A 14,867-nucleotide genomic window follows, 5' to 3' on the forward strand; every position below is an offset into this window, starting at 1 on the left:
TTATTTCTGCCGATCAGGATGATTGGGTTTCATTTTTGCCCTTGGCCGAATTTGCTTTAAATAATAGAGCTAGTTCTGCCACTTTGATGTCACCTTTTTTTTGTAACTTTGGTTTTCACCCTCGATTTTCTTCAGGGCAGGTGGAGCCTTCTGCCTGCCCAGGTGTTGACACTGTGGTGGAGAGAATGCACCAGATCTGGGACCAAGTAGTGGATAAGTTGTCTCTCTCCCAGGAAAAGGCCCAGCGCTTTTCCAACTGGCGTAGGACCGTTGGTCCCCATTTTAAGGTGGGTGATATGGTTTGGTTGTCATCAAAAAATATCGCTATGAAGGTGGCTTCTCCTAAGTTTAAGCCTAGATTTATTGGACCTTACAAGATTTTGGAGATTATTAATCCGGTCTCTTTTCGGTTGGCTCTTCCTGTCACATTTAAAATTCATAATGTGTTTCATAAGTCCTTGTTGAAGAAGTTTGTTGAACCAGTAGTTCCTGTGGTGGCACCTCCTGACCCTATATTGGTTGAAGGTAACATGGAATATGAGGTAGAGAAGATACTGGATTCCCGTCTGGCTAGACGGAGACTCCAGTATTTGGTTAAGTGGAAGAGTTATGGTCAGGAGGATAATTCCTGGGTCTCTGCCTCTGATATTCATGCCGAAAGATTGGTGCGTGCCTTTCATCGGGCTCACCTGGATCACCCTGGTGGCATGGATGAGGGTTTGTTGACCCCTCCTCAAGGGGGAGGTACTGTTGTGAGTTCATTTTTCCCTTCAACATTGAGGTCTGATGAACTCCCTCCTCTGGTGAAGGAAGGTAGTGAGACTGATTACCAAACACCTGGGCAGCTAGATGATAACTGGGTGGCTGGATTTGAGGACTGGATATAAGGCTGCCGACGCCCTTCTTCCTGGCTGGTGATTTTCCTGCTGGATTCTTGGAGACCAGTCTGATTCCTGCGTCTCAAAGCTAAGTTTTTCTGCTCTGCTTTGTACTCTTCAGTTTTGTTTTTGTTTTGCCTTGTTTTTTGGGAGTTCTGCCATCCCCGGTCGGGGGTGAGCCGAATTCCATTTTTGTCTCTGATCTGTTGATCTTTTGCTCTGTCTTCAGAATATACCTGAGTGCTGATATAGTCTTTTGAAGCCTAGCGACTTCAGGGCCTGTTTTTCCTATCAGTCGGTTGGCTCATTTTGATAGGGTTTTTGTGGATGGCAGACAGCAGCTTTCCTATCCTGTCCTATGTAGTTAGCTTGGGCCCCATCATTTGCTCAACCTATCTTTCTATCTGTGTTAGTGTTTTCATCTTGCTTCACCGTCATTATATGTTGGGGGCTGCCTATTGCTTTGGGGTCTGCTCTGGGGCAGTTTAGTTTTCCCCTTTCTGTCTTTAGGCTATGTAGCTCTCCGGCTGTGATCGAGGGGTCTAGGGCACCATAGGAACCCCCCACGGCTACTGCTAGTTGTTGTGGATAGGTTCAGGGGTCTGCAATCCGATAGCTGCCAACCTCTTTGGTTTTTCTGGACTTAACTGGTATTTCGTTTTTTCCTCCTTCGGTGACTCATCATAACAGAGTCGTAAGTGCAGGCTTCTGGTCAGGAGAAACCACTTTTCTTGTGTCCTTCACCCACACCAAAAGTGAAGGATGCGGCAGCACACACTTCAGATTACTCCATGGAGCTCTTTTCCATGCCTGGGTTTATTAAAAATGGGGCCCATCATATACTGGAGCATTCAAAATGGGGGACATCTGACACTGGAGCATCATCCATGAGGCCCATCATATACTGGAGCATTCTAAATGGGGCAGATGAGACACTGGAGCAGCATCTATGGGGTACATGATACACTGGAGCATTAGAAATGGGGCCCATTATATATGGAGCATTATTAGGGCCCATAAGACACTGGAGCATCATCCATGAGGCCCATCATATACTGGAGCATTCCAGATTCGGGACATCAGGCACTGGAGCAGCATTTACGTGGCTCATTATACACTGTAGCATTAGAAATGGAGCCCATTATATGTGGAGCATTATTTGGGCCCATAACACACTAGAGCATCGTCCATGGGGATCATCATATACTGTAGCATTATGTGGAGCTCATCATATACTGTATGGAACATTATACGTGGCCAATAATTCTGTATGGAGAAATATATAGGGCTCATTATTCTGTGTGGCGCACAATGTGATGGCCATAATACTGTATGGAGTAATATACTGTCCGTTTTTTGAGCTATTGTACAATTTAAAATAGATCAGTCATGTCATGTAAGCAGTGAAGTATTTGTCATTGTACTATACTTATATTTCTGTGCCGTATTGGAGCATCATGAGTTGTGGTACGTGTTAAAGGGGCACACTGACACTCTTTGACCCAGGACACACGAAAACCTGGAGCCAGCCCTACCCCCCCACAACTTTAGCCAAATAACACCCTGTTTTCAATGCGTAACTATTATTATGAAGTAAATTAAGGTTGACAAGCTTCAGTAATAAGAATTGATGTTTTTGGTATTGAAATGGGCACTGTAGGTGTGTTTACTGTCCACTCCACTCCCTGACGACTTTGCATCCCTATTGACTTGCATTGGGTTTTGTGTTTCAGTCGGCCTCCGACTTTTCCCTATAGTCGGCCAATTTCGTTCGACCCGACTTTTGAGAAAGTCGGGTTTCATGAAACCCGACTCAACCTTAAAAAAGTCAAAGTCGCTCATCTCTAGTCATGAGTAAAGGGGATCACCTCATTGATTTATTTTACTCACATTTTATAGTGCCATTACCTCCACAATGCTTTACATTTGTCAACTACTCTTCTTCCTATCTGTTCGCAGAGGTTGGCACCCTCTTGAAATGCAATCGTCGACTAGGCCTGGTTGTCTTCACTGCCTCCTCAGCTTCCCCTCAGCAGCCTCCACCTGCTGGATACAGACTCCCCTCAGCACCCTTCCCCTACTAACCTCCCCTCATGCCACTCATCAGCCTCCCCCACAGGACGCAGACTCTATTCAGCAGCCTCCACCTGTGGGATGCAGATTCCCTTCAGTAGCCTTCACCTATGGGATGCAGACTCCCCTCAGCAAACTCCACCTGTGGGACACAGCCTCCCCTCAACAGCTGCAGCCTCCAGCTGCAGGACGCAGACTCCCCTCATTAATCTCCCCTCACTCCACTCAGCAGCCTCCCCCATGGGATGCAAACTCAGCTCAGCAGCCTCCACCTGTGGGACGCAGACTCCCCTCAGCAGCCTCCACCTGTGGGATGCAGACTCCCCTCAGCAACCTCCACTTGTGGGATGGAGACTCCCCTCATTAGTTTCCCCTCACTCCACTCAGCAACCTCCCCTCACTCCACTCAGCAGCCTCACCCCGTGGGATGCAGACTACCCTCAGCAGCCTCCACCTTTGGGACTCAGACTCCCCTCAGCAGCTTCCACCTGTGGGACTCAGACTCCCCTCAGCAGCCTTCACCTGTGGGACTCAGACTCCCCTCAGCAGCCTCTACCTGCTGGATGCAGACTCCCCCTCAGCACCCTTCCCCTACTAGCCTCCCCTCACTCCACTTAGCAGCCTCACCAAACAGGACACAAACTCCCCTTAGCAGCCTCCAACTGCTGGACTCAGACTCCCCCTCAGCAGCCTCCACCTGCTGGACACAGACTCCCCTCAGCATCCTCCACCCGCAGTCCCCTCACTAGCCTCCCCCTGTGGGACAGACCTCCAATCACTTCACTAGCCTCCCCTTCTGAGACACAGACCCCCAGTCCCCTCACTAGCCTCCCCTTGTGGGACACAGACCCCCAGTCACTTCACTAGCCTCCCCTCTGGGACACAGACCCCCCAGTCTGATCACTAGCTTCCCCCTGTGGGACACAGACCCCCTCAGTCTCCTAACTAGCCTCCCCCTGTGTGACACAGACCCCCAGTCCCCTCACTAGCCTCCCCATGTGGGACAAAGACCCCCCCGTCCCCTCACTAGCCTCCCCCTGTGGGACACAGACTCCCCAGTCCACTCACTAGCCTCCCCCTGTGGGACACAGAACCCCCAGTCTGATCACTAGCTTCCCCCTATGGGACACAGACCCATCAGTCCCCTAACTAGCCTCCCCCTGTGTGACACAGACCCCCAGTCCCCTCAATAGCCTCCTCTGTGGGACACAGACCCACCAGTCCCCTCACTAGCCTCCCCTTGTGGGACACAGACCCCCAGTCCCCTCACTAGCCTCCCCCTGTGGGACACAGTCCCCCCGTCCCCTCACTAGCCTCCCCCTGTGGGACACAGACCCCCAGTCCCCTCACTAGCTTCCCCCTGTGGGACACAGAACCCCAATCACCTCAATAGCCTCCCTCTGTGGGACACAGACCCCCCCAGCCCCCCAGTCCACTCATTAGCCTCCCCCTGTGGGACACAGACCCTCAGTCCCTTCACTAGCATTCCCTCAGCAGCCAGATGCAGTCTCCACTCACCAGATGCAGTCTCCTCACACACTGCCCAGCACCTGCTTACAACACAGGTGGCACGCTGCTCTACTCTGCTCCAGAATGAGGAAGGACCATGATGCACCCAGGCCAGCTGCAGCTTAAAGGTACAGCATCCATTTCCGTCCGCCGGGTGCATTAACAACACTGTAGGTGTATCTTTAAATCACTACAGTGTTATTATGCATCTGGCTTGCGGTGGCTTTGAACTGTTGTCCCTGAGGCCCGGTGAGCAGAAGCAAAGAGAGGGGAGGGCCCGCTGGGGGCCAGGCTCCCAGTGTGTACAGACCCCCTTTTTTGCTTCTGCTCACTGGGCCCCATACAGTGGTAAGGGAAGTAATGCCCTGTTGGTGGCCCTGGCCATAAGTCCTGTCCTGGGGTAATGGGGCTGAAGAAAATTATTTGACTGAGGAAAGAGAAAAGAAGGGATGTGGAGGACCAAACAGCGGGCTGCAGGATGAGTGAGAAGTGAGCAGTGAAGTGAAAATTTATTTTTAACCTTTTACTTTGTTTTCTACAGTTCAGCAAAAAGGCGGCAGCAGCTGGTTTCCAATTTTCTGAAATCACGAGAAGAAAATGACAAAACTTGCATATTCTGGAGAATACAAACTTTTGTAAAATTTGAGAAGAATTCCACTCCATCCAAATATATTTGCTTATCTGTAGGAAAAATTCCAAATTAGATAAGGGATATTTTAATTTCCGATGATTTTGGACAGTGATTTTATTGGTTGTGTGTTACCTAAGTAAATGGAATCAGGCATGCTCATATTATTGTACTGTATGTAGCAAAGTTTTTCACGTCAATTACTATTTTGTGTAAGGGCTCATCAAGCGAGGTGGATCCGCTAAGCCTCTGGTCTGCTTGGGCACATGGACCCCAGGTATTGGTGCAGATTCCAGTGGACACGTGGATTCATGGGGACTAGGACTAACTGGAAACTCAAGAGCAGGCAGACAGATGGAGTGGAAGCCAGCAGGGATGGATGTGAGTTTAAACACAGTAGCACAGATAATGGAGCATATCAAATAAGTAAAGGTACTGTCACACTTAGCGAGTCAACACTAGAGTCAAAATCTCAAGAACCAGGTGTGTGTCAATGGGTCAATGGGAGATTATCTCATTGATCCATCCCATACAATATGCAAAACAAGATGTGGAGCACAACAAAGGGCAGTGGACCCAGGTGTAGGGAGTGAAGATTGGGAGGTGCGCAACATTTAGCTAGATCATTCATGATTTTACAATAATATTAGCTGTAAGTTTATTCCAATCATCTACTACTCTTTCAGTAAAATATATTTTTCTGACATTGATTCTGTTCCCCCTCCTCCCCTCCAATCTTATTTCTAATGTCTTTAATTATTTATATACATTAGTTTAAATTGTACTTTATATCGTCCAACATTGTTTGAAAATATTAAGGTTTCTTGACACCCATTCCACATCTAAATATTTGAATTTCCTTTATTCCATACTGTGTTATCTAAACTGGAGGAAGCACTTACCAGTCCACATCAGATGTGTTCTGTGGCACATAGTAACCCTTTATAACCAGAAAGTAAGATGATTGCTCTGTTGTTAATCCCATGATGTATCTTTGAAGCAGTTGTGTATATAATGCTTTATATGTATGGCCAGTAATTCAATAAAGCTTCCTTACCAATAAAAATATAACTTGTTAACTATTTAATTTATGAGATGCTTTACCCCATCATTGTAGCTAATTATTATACTTTATATCAATAAAACTTGCAATGACAATATTATTTTGAATACCTGTGGTGCTGTTTTTCCAATATTTTCTATTATGTATATAGGTTTGTATTATGTTCTAACAAATATAAACAATGACATCTCATATGACAAACTATTCGGCTTGGGTAGAATTTATTGCAGCAGCATTACATCACTCTCCCGCTTGCTTGCCTAGATGCTCTACTTTCAAGTTTCTGGGAGATATTATACTTTAATTACTTTGCAGACTGATTCTAAACTAGAGTGTTTCCAACCTCTGAGCATCTCATGCTGTGGCTATATTGCTATAATACATCTGCTTCGCCATAGTTTTAGGCTGGAAAACTTTAAACAATAATTAAAATATGTCATAGGTCATTGACTTGCCATGTGGCAGTGAACATGTTTCGAAATAGAAATTAGAAATGCAATACTGAAAAGGTGTCAGTGGTACACAAATAATTGCCATCAGTGACTTACCAATGTGTAAGTGATACTCCATCACTAATTCACATTGGCTGCCAATGTAAAATCAGCATCTTTATAATTTATTTTCTTTTAGTTTGCCGTTTTCAACTATTTTCCAGTAAGTACAAATCTCTTGCTCGCTGGAAACTGTCAACAAGTTGCTGACCTGAAGAAGGTGAAGTCCTGATAGAACCTTCAAGACTAGAGCTTCAGCCAACACTGCTATGTTAAGGGGGGTTTCTCAACATCATAAATAGCTAAAAATCCAAAGCGCTTGTAAAAGCAAGCAATTTTGCAATTTACCTCTTATTAGAAATCCTATATGTTCTCAAACATGGAAATATTTTTAATGATATAATTTACAGTTTACTTGAACAACCCTTCCGTCAGCCCTAGGGATTTCTTGTCCAGTTCCGCAGTACACACAGGATCTGCTGCCTTCACTCCACGCGGTTCCACATCCATCTGTTGCAGAAATGTCGGCAAGGGATTCCAGTAAGGCCTCCCGCTAGATTCTTGCTGACACCAGCAGCCCACTGCATTTGAACTTGGTTACTATAACTAGCTATAGGCTAGGCTGGTCCTAACTTTAACTACAGTATGTCTCCCCTTACAATATGTAAGTGGGCAGATTACCTTCACAACAGTATATAGAGTGACCTGTAAAAATGTGGGCATTCCTGGTCAAAACTATAGTTATTGTGAACAGTTAAGCAAGATGAAGATGAAATTATCTGTAAAAGGCCTAAAGTTAAAGATGACACATTTCCTTTGTATTAATGGCAGAATATATATACACTGCTCAAAAAAATAAAGGGAACACCAAGATACCGCATCATAGATATCACTGAATGAAATATCGCAGCTGCAAATCTTTATTCATTACATAGTGTCATGCATTGAGAACAAGAAAACCTAAAAATGATCAATGTAAATCAAAATTAATATCCCATGGAGGTCTAGATTTGGAAGGATACTCAAAATCAAAGTGGAAAATCAAATTACAGGCTGATCCAACTTCAGTGGAAATACCTCAAGACAAGGAAATGATGCTCAGTAGTGTGTGTGGCCTCCACGTGCCTGTGTGACCTCCCTACAATGCCTGGGCATGCTCCTGATGAAGCGGCGGATGGTCTCCTGAGGGATCTCCTCCCAGAACTGGACTAAAGCATCCGCCGACTCCTGGACAGTCTGTGGTGCAACGTGACATTGGTTGATGGAGTGAGACATGATGTCCCAGATGTGCTCAATCAGATTCAGGTCTGGGGAATGGGTGGGTAAATCCATAGCTTCAATACCTTCATCTTGCAGGAACTGCTGACACACTCCAGCCACATGAAGTCTGGCATTGTCCTGCATTAGGAATATCCCAGGGCCAACTGCACCAGCATATGGTCTCACAAGGGGTCTGAGGATCTCTTCTTGGTACTTAATGGCAGTCAGGCTACCTCTAATGAACACATGGAGGGCTGTGCGGCCCTCCAAAGAAATGCCACCCCACACCATTACTGACCCACTGCCAAACTGGTCATGCGGAAGGATGTTGCAGGCAGCAGATTGCTCTCCACGGCATCTCCAGACTCTGTCACGTCTGTCACATGTGCTCAGTGTGAATTTGCTTTCATTTGTGACAAGCACAGGGCACCAGTGGCGAATTTGCCAATCTTGGTGTTCTGTGGGAGATGCCAAGCGTCCTGCACGGTGTTGGACTGTGAGCACAACCCCTATCTGTGGACATTGGGCACTCATACCATCCTCATGGAGTCAGTTTTTAACCATTTGTGCAGACACAAGCACATTTGTGGCCTGCTGGTAGTCATTTTGCAGGGCTCTGGCAGTGCTCCTCCTGTTCCTCCTTGCACAAAGGCTGAGGTAGCGGTCCTGCTTCTGGGTTGTTGCCCTCTTACAGCCCCCTCCATGTCTCCTGGTGTACTAGCCTGTCTCCTGGTAGCCCCTCCAGCCTCTGGACACTACACTGACAGACACAGCAAACCTTCTTGCCACACCTCGCATTGATGTGCCTTCCTGGATGAGCTGCACTACCTGAGCAACTTGTGTGGGTTGTAGAGTCTGTCTCATGCTACCACGAGTGTGAAAGCACAACCAACATTCAAAAGTGACCAAAACATCAGCCAGAAAGTATTGGTACTGAGATGTGGTCTGTGGTCCACATCTGCAGAACCACTCCTTTATTGAGTGTGTCTTAATAATTGCCAATAATTTCCATCTGTTGTCTATTCCATTTGCACAACAGCATGTGAAATTGATTGTCAATCAGTGTTGCTTCCTAAGTGGACAGTTTGATTTCACAGAAGTTTGATTTACTTGGAGTTATATTCTGTTGTATAAGTGTTCCGTTTATTTTTTTGAGCAGTGTATATATATATATATATATATATATATATATACTAGCTGAAGAACCCGGCACTGCCCGGGCATAGTAAGTAACTGTGGATAGTTATAACAAATTATAATTATCTTCCATCCCATAGTCCCGTGCCCATATACCCAACATACCTATCCTCCATCCCATAGTTCCATGCCCATATACCCATCATACATATTCTCCATCCCATAGTCCCATGCCCATATACCCATCATACATATTCACCATCCCATAGTCGAGTGTCCATATACCTATCACACATCCTTCATCTCATAGTCCCATGCCCATATACCCATCATACATATCCTCCATCTCATAGTCCCGTGCCCATATACCCATCATACATATCCACGATCCCATAGGCCCGTGCCCATATACCCATCACACATCCTCCATCCCATAGTCCCATGCCCATATATCCATCACACATCCTCTATCCCTTAGTCCCATGCCCATATACCCATCATACATATTCGCCATCCCATAGTCGAGTGCCCATATACCCATCACACATCCTCCATCCCATAGTCCCATGCCCATATACCCATCATACATATCCTCCATCCCATAGTCCTGTGTCCATATACCCATCATACATATTTGCCATCCCATAGTCCCGTGCCCATATACTCGTCAAACATATCCTCCATCCCATAGTCCAGTGCCCATATACCCATCACACATCTTCCATCCCATAGTCCAGTGCCGATATACCCATCACACATCGATTATCCCATAGTCAACCATTATGACATCATAATGAGCGGTGGGGCTTGCAACCTATGATGACATCAGCATCGCCATGGCAACCATTATGACATCAAAATGAAGGGCGGGGGTTGATACACACACTTTTTCCCCATTATGTAGATAGGGGCAAAATTGTTTGGTGAATTGGAACACGCGGGGTTAAAATTTCGCCTCACAACATAGCCTAGAACACTCTCGGGGTCCAGACGTGTGACTGTGCCAAATTTTGTGGCTGTAACTACGACGGTGCGGATGCCAGTCCCGGACATACATACATAAACACACTTGAGCTTTATATATTAGATATTTGTATTTTTTTAAATCCCACCTCACTGATTGGTCGTGACAGTTAGGCCGCGACCAATCAGAGACAGTTGCGTAGTCGTCATGGCAACACGGCCGCATTGCTTATTGTACAGGCACATTACAGCCGTTAAAGGCATCACTGCTGCGTCGCTCATTACACAGGCACAGTCCTTTACATATTCTGGAGTACAATACATTAGGTAACAGCAGAACAGTGACTGCAGCTCTGGGTGTAACTGGAGTACAATACATTAGGTAAGATCTAAACAGTGACTGCAGCTCTGGGTGTAACTGGAGTACAATACATTAGGTAAGATCTGAACAGTGACTGCAGCTCTGGGTGTAACTGGAGTACAATACATTAGGTAAGATCTGAACAGTGACTGCAGCTCTGGCTGTAACAGGAGTATAATACATTAGGTAAGAGCAGAACGGTGACTGCAGCTCTGGGTGTAACTGGACTGCAATACATTAGGTAAAAGCAGAGCAGTGACTGCAGCTCTGGGAGTAACTGGAGTACAATACATTAGATAACAGCAGAACAGTGACTGCAGATCTGAGTGTAACTGGAGTACCTTACATTAGGTAACAGCAGAACAGTGACTGCAGCTCTGGGTGTAACAGGAGTACATTATTTAACAGCAGAACAGTGACTGCAGCTCTGGGAGTAACTGGAGTACAATACATTAGATAACAGCAGAACAGTGACTGCAGATCTGAGTGTAACTGGAGTACCTTACATTAGGTAACAGCAGAACAGTGACTGCAGCTCTGGGTGTAACAGGAGTACATTAGATAACAGCAGAACAGTGACTGCAGATCTGGGTGTAACTGGAGTACCCTACATTAGGTAACAGCAGAACAGTTACTGCAGCTCTGTGTGTAACAGGAGTACATTAGGTAAAAGCAGAACAGTGACTGCAGCTCTGGGATTAACTGGAGTACAATATATTAGATAACAGCAGAACAGTGACAGCAGCTCCGGGTGTAACAGGAGTATAATGCACTAGGTGGTGGCCCGATTCTATCGCATCTGGTATTCTAGAGTCTCTGTTAAAATTAGAAATAGTTATATACTCACTGTTAGGAGTGGCGGAAGGCACTAAATAAAAATATAAATAAAGTGCCTTCGCCACTCGGGGTCCACCGTGCGGTGAATGGAAAAACCGCTGCTAGAAGAGGCAGAGAACTGAGGCGGTAATGTGCACAGGGTTTAACTGCACCAACTAAGAACTGGGGCAAGCTCTATTAGAATCACAGAGCTGCAGGCTTAAAGCATAAAGAAAACGCTGTGTCTGTTCAAGGTCACAGACCCCAGCGATGTAGACACGGTATTACTGATCACAGGAGTAGCCTTAGAATCATAGAATCATAGAATCATAGAATCGTAGAGTTGGAAGGGACCTCCTGGGCCATCTGGTCCAACCCCCTGCTCAAAGCAGGATTCGCTAAATCATCCCAGTCAGATGTCTGTCCAGCCTCTGTTTGAAGACTTCCATTGAAGGAGAACTCACCACTTCTCGTGGCAGCCTGTTCCACTCATTGATCACTCTAACTGTCAAAAAGTTTTTTCTAATATCTAATCTGTGTCTCTTCCCATTCAGTTTCATCCCATTGCTTCTAGTCTTTCCTTGTGCAAATGAGAATAAAGTTGATCCTTCTACAATGTGACAGCCCTTTAGATATTTGTAGACAGCTATTAAGTCTCCTCTCAGTCTTCTCTTTTGCAAACTAAACATTCCCAAATCCTGCAACCTTTCCTCATAAGACAGGGTTTGCAGACCGGTCACCATTCTGGTCGCTCTTTTCTGAACTTGCTCCAGTTTGTTGATGTCTTTTTTAAAATGTGGTGCCCAAAACTGGACACAATATTCCAGATGAGGTCTGACCAAAGAGGAGTAGAGGGAAATAATGACTTCACGTGATCTAGACTGTATGCTTCTGTTAATACATCCTAGAATTGCATTTGCCTTTTTTGCTGCTGCATCACACTGTTGACTCATATTCAGTCTGTGATCTATTAGTATACCCAAGTCTTTTTCACATGTGCTGTCACTTAGCCCTATTCCTCCCATTCTATATATGCTTTTTTCATTTTTATTGCCCAGATGTAGTACTTTGCATTTCTACCTGTTAAAAACCATTCTGTTAGTTGCTGCCCACTTCTCCAGTTTATTTAAATCTTTTTGAATCCTCTCTCTCTCTTCTCTAGTATTAGCTATCCCTCCTAGCTTTGTGTCATCAGCAAATTTAATCAGTTTACCCTCAATTCCTTCATCTAAATCGTTGATAAAGATGTTGAACAATACAGGGCCCAGGACAGAGCCCTGTGGTACCCCACTTGAGACATTCTTCCAACTGGATGTGCAGCCATTTACGACCACTCTTTGGGTCCGATCACTAAGCCAGTTATGAATCCACCTAACAGTTGCCTTGTCCATTCCATACTTAGTCATTTTTTCAATAAGGATTGTATGAGAGACTTTGTCAAATGCTTTGCTGAAGTCAAGATATACTATATCTACAGCATTTCCTTGATCCACCCAATCAGTGATACCGTCATAGAAGGAAATTAAGTTAGTCTGACATGACTTATTAGTTACAAACCCATGCTGACTCTGTTTAATCACTTCATTCTTATCCAGGTATTGACATACATGTTGTTTAATAATTTGTTCAAAGATCTTTCCTGGTATAGAAGTCAGACTCACCGGCCTATAGTTGCCTGGGTCCACCTTCTTCCCCTTTTTGAAGATAGGAACAACATTTGCTCTTCTCCAGTCTTCTGGCACTTCTCCTGTTCTCCAAGAATTTTCAAAGATTATGGAGAGGGGTTCAAAAATTTCTTCTGCTATCTCCTTCAGTACTCTGGGGTGTAATTCATCTGGACCTGGAGACTTGAATTCATTTAGGTTAGCTAAGTGTTTCCTCACTATCTTTCTGTTTATAGATATCCTGGATTCTTCTATTCCCTTAATAGGACAGTGAATAACAGTTGATGTTGCATTTCCTTTCTGAGAGAAAACAGATGCAAAATAGGAATTTAAAAGTTCAGCCTTCTCAACATCCTGTCTTACCATTTCATCATTTTCATCCTGTAAAAATCCTATAGCATCTTTGACTTTTCTTTTACTTTTGACATATCCCCAAAATCCTTTATTATTGCTTTTGACATCTCTTGCAAGCCTCAGTTCATTTTCAGCTTTAGCTAATCTGATTTGTGCCCTGCAGGTTCTGCAGACAGCATTATATTCTTCTTTAGATATGCCTCCCTCTTTCCATTTTATAAACATTTTTTTCTTCCTTTTTAGCATGTGCTTAAGTTCTGTGTTCATCCATCCTGGTTTCCTTAAATGCTTCCTATTCTTCCCTCTTTTCGGAATTGTTAACAACTGTGCTTTGAGAATTTCATTTTTCAAGATTTCCCATCCTTCCTGGACATTTTTGTCTTTAAGGATATCCAGCCATTGGATCCCTCCAATTCTCTTTCTGAATCCCTTAAAATCTGCCTTTCTGAAATCTAACCTTGACGTCTGAGTCTTCACAGGTCTTCCACCTCTAGTAATCCAAAATTCTAAAATAGCATGGTCGCTACCTCCTAGGGTCCCAGCCACTTTTACCTCCTCAACCATTTCCTCCCTGTTTATAAGGATTAGATCCAAGGTAGCAGTTCCCCTTGTTTTCTCCCTTACCTTTTGGAAGATAAAGTTGTCAGCAAGAGAGGATAAGAATTTCCTTGACCTGTTAGTTTTGCCTGAGAGAGATTCCCAACAAATGTCTGGATAGTTGAAATCTCCCATGACAACTATGTCATATTTTTTGGAGAACTTGGCCATCTGATGCATAAAGAGTTCATCTATATCTTCGGCTTGCACAGGCGGCCTGTAGTAAATGCCTACAATGGTGTCCTTTCCATTGTTCTGTCCTTGTATTCTTACCCAAACAGTTTCCACAGAACTCCCAGTCTCTGAAGCTTCAATCTCTGTGCAGATATACGCGTTTCGAACATACAATGCGACACCCCCTCCTCGTTTATCAAGTCTGTTTCTTGCAAATAAGTTGTATCCTTCTAGTCTTGTATTCCAATCATGTGTATTGTCCCACCAAGTTTCAGTGATTCCAATTACATCATATTTCTGTTCCTGTGTTAGTAGTTCCAATTCTCCTTGTTTGTTGCCCATGCTTTGTGCATTAGTATAGAAACATTTTAGTTTGTGATTGGTTTCTCTTTCTCCAATATTTTTATTAATTAGATTCTTTCGTCTTTGTTCTTCCTTTCCACTTCTAATAGCAGAGTTCTCCTGTCCTTAAACGACAGGACTACTCCGTCTAGACCTACAGTGAAAATAAGGTGCGTGGCGTCGCAACTGCGAACGCCCTGCAGGACTGCAACCGCTGCGCGGCGTAAACTTGTGCCTAAGAGATGGCACCGCTGTATCGCAAGCGCGATGCAGGACGCTAGCTCCTGGAACAGATGGAGCTTGAGCGCGCTAGCGCAGCTACTGGCTGATATCCAAACACTCACACAGACGTATTATCAGAGGGAAAGGGTTCCTTAATAAGTCAGTCACCAGTCCAAGCATCCATCACCATACACACAGCAGCAGTATGAGAATACTAGCTCATGGCGGAACGGCCATGCGCACTTTTTATACCAAACGGGACCTTCCGGAAATCTCCAAGGCTCCAGGAGGAGCCAATAGGGTTTGACACAGGACCTGAGCACCTGACTCCCGAT

This window comes from Dendrobates tinctorius, unplaced genomic scaffold (assembly GCF_039654945.1).
Source record: "Dendrobates tinctorius isolate UK_male_01 unplaced genomic scaffold, ASM3965494v1 ptg000231l, whole genome shotgun sequence".
Taxonomy (NCBI): Eukaryota; Metazoa; Chordata; class Amphibia; order Anura; family Dendrobatidae; genus Dendrobates; species Dendrobates tinctorius.